Genomic DNA, 3198 nt, shown 5'->3' on the forward strand with positions numbered 1-3198 from the left:
ATATGTATATATACATACACACATACGATACATGTCATTAAGTCCCTACTTAAAAGGGCATATTTAATTATCTTCTAACGCAGCACTTTACCATAAACAAGCAACATGTATTGAACAAAATCTAATCAACAATAGACGCACCAATAAACTTGTAGACGAAACCATATATGATTTCATGCAGAACATAAACGCTAACACAGTAAACAACAACAAATAAGGTAGACAAGGAGCAGAATTATAGCCTGCAACAATAAGACAGCATAAAACTGATGAAAGAATTTCGGAAAAAAATATAACGCTTAAATGCAACGTAAATTATATCAAATGTAATTTCTAAGGGCGCCACACGATCCCACTAGAAATGTCTTCTTGGTCATTCGACCTGTTAGAAATAGAAGCAAACTCCCCATTAGTTCACACTCTAACATCTTTAAAAGAGAATGATCGCGGTCTGGTCTCTGATGACAGGTCATATCCTGGAGCTGATAAATAACGACGACGACAATGCCACCTGTAGTCACAACAACGGGACACGAACTCTGGACTGTCCGCTGGCAACTTTTTTCGTGTTATAAGGGTAAAATACCCAATCTTTTTTGTTGCTTTCATGGATATACTGCGTTCGAAATATTACTTTTTTGTCTGTAAAATACGAAGCACACCGATGCTTCCAAAAGTTTGTTTACAAAATGTTGTTACATAAAGTATATTTAGTCAAGCCAATGAAGAGACTCTGTATGTGGTATCTCGACTAGCTAGAAGTAGCAGTCAAATCTTCCTTAATTAACATTCTATTGTTGTCTGCAGGAAAATGAACGCTGAACACTGTAGTTCGGATATACAAAAAAGTTGGGACAGGGTACGATAATCACAACCGAAATGACTTTGAATATTAGTGCTTCTCGGTCAGAGCTAAACTGGAATTTGTCAAGTATAGCCACAACAACTCTAATTATAGATCATACAAACACATGCAATATAGAAGCAACGTGGGAGAATTGAAAAGGGGAGGGGAAATTGCCATGTATAATACAACTAAGTGACTTTCAACCTGTTAAGCTTATCAAATAATCTCGGAGAAGGAAAAATTATATAAAAGCAAATTTTGTTTTGTTGTATCTCGGGAGGATCGTTATGCCAATAATAAACACTAAACACACGTACTCGTTCTATATCAGATCTGGTTGGAAGGGTATGTCATTGATGAGATAGTGAACCGCGACGGAAAAACTTTCACAAACAGCTAATTGATTGATTGACCAGCATTTAATCAAAACATCGATTTGTTTACTGGTTAAATGGCTGACAAATTGATTGATAATTATAAAAGTGAATAGAACCAATGCATGTGCTTATTATTAACATAATGACTCACAACACAATCTGTTTCAACACACGAGTTCATATTAAGACTACAGTAATCCCTTGACTATCGCGGGTGTTACGTTCCAAAATCCCCCGCGATAGGCGAAAATCCACAAAGTAGAAACAGTACTGTACTGTATATTTTTTATTTTTATAATTTGTATATATTTATTTTATCATAAATGCAAAACAACACCACGTAGGAGTCGACATAAGCTTAAATAATAAACCACGATAGGTGAACCGCGATAGGTGAACCGTGATAGGTGAACCGCGATAGGTGAACCGCGATATGGTGAGGAATTATTCTTTTGCAAATCAAATATAAAAATGAAAAATTCTATTTTGTTCTCTCATTAATAAAGAGAGAATCGGGACAAAAGATTTTCATAAATATTTTTAGGAATGCCTTGCGTTTGTCAGTTCAAGAATCATCTGACTATTGCTCCCTATTCTAATTTTTTTTCATAAATTACTGAAGAAAACGTGGACTAATATAATCACATGTTTTCTGCTCACTAATAACGCAATGACATATTCATATTCTTATCCCGACAAATGCAGTTTTTAGAAAATGTATTTACAATGTAAATATTGCATCTTGCTTAAACGTTCCATTTCTAAGAAAAATCACGGCACCTCTCAATACCTACAATGCTTCATTGTGAAACACAACACTCTAAAAGGGGTACTCTCGCCCATTTTAAAATCCACTGAGCTACAGAAACCTATATTTTTGTTTTTCTTGTGATTATTGTTAAGATTCGGGCCAAGCCTCATGAAGTACACCTATTGTGAAAAATTTCCTAGAAAGATCTAGGGTTACATTATACAATAGTCTATCCTTTATAGTAATGTTAAGAACGATACAGTGGGTAATTAGGACATTGTTCAGCATGTTCTTACAATTTTAAGATGGTAGGGATGTGATATGAAGGAGATTTGTTTTATAATTCTAGCAAGCTACACAACCACATAGAAATTCCTTCATTGGCTCATGTAGTATGAAGTTTCACCGGAATAAATATGGTAACTCCCAGTTTTTCACAGCCTATCTATGCCTGTATGTAGCAAATCTTAAAACCATTTTCTATGTTCAAGAGCCATACCAACTCAAACTTCAGATTCAAAGATGAAATCTAGCCAAAATACCTCTGTCTTGTATCCAAATATAAATTTTTCTATTGGTGATTGGAACCACATCTGCGCCAAGTCATCGGACATGATGTTTATAGCCATTCATAACAGCCTCTGCAGTCACCAATATAATATATGAATAGAAATTATAAGATATGCGTGTGCGTGTATAAATGTACTTATATATACATACATCCACACACATACATATATATAATCCTTTCTACTAAAGGCACAAGGCCTGAAATTTGGGGGAGGAGACTAATCGAACTCTTGTCTTCAGCTGGTACTTATTTTATCTACCCCGAAATGATGAAAGGCAAAGTCGACTTCGAAGGAATTCGGACTCTGAACGGAGCGACGGGCGAAATACCGCTAAGCATTTCGTCCAGTGTGCTAACGATTCTGCCAATTCGCCGCCTTTCACATAACGATTTCCAATTTTTGTCACAAGCGCAGCATAGAGGTCGAAACTAAGTCAATTACATCGTAACTCGTACGTATTTCATCCAACCCGAAAGGATGAAAAGCAAAGTCGATCTCAGCGGAATTTGAACTCAGAACATAGCGACGGGCGAAATACCGCTAAGCATTTCGTCCAGAGTGCTAACGATTCTGCCAGCTCGCCGCCTTACACACGTATATATATAATAATAATAATAATTATTATTATTATTTCAAACTTTTGCCACAGAG

At 35.9% G+C, this 3198-nt stretch overlaps 1 long non-coding RNA gene across 2 annotated transcripts in view; it reads right to left on the minus strand.

The window, feature by feature from the left end:
• The window catches only part of LOC128248885 (uncharacterized), a 47155-nt gene that overhangs the window by 13828 nt on the left and 30129 nt on the right, over positions 1-3198 (minus strand). The window lies entirely within an intron of this gene.

The sequence above is a fragment of the Octopus bimaculoides genome, chromosome 1 (assembly GCF_001194135.2).
Source record: "Octopus bimaculoides isolate UCB-OBI-ISO-001 chromosome 1, ASM119413v2, whole genome shotgun sequence".
NCBI lineage: Eukaryota > Metazoa > Mollusca > Cephalopoda > Octopoda > Octopodidae > Octopus > Octopus bimaculoides.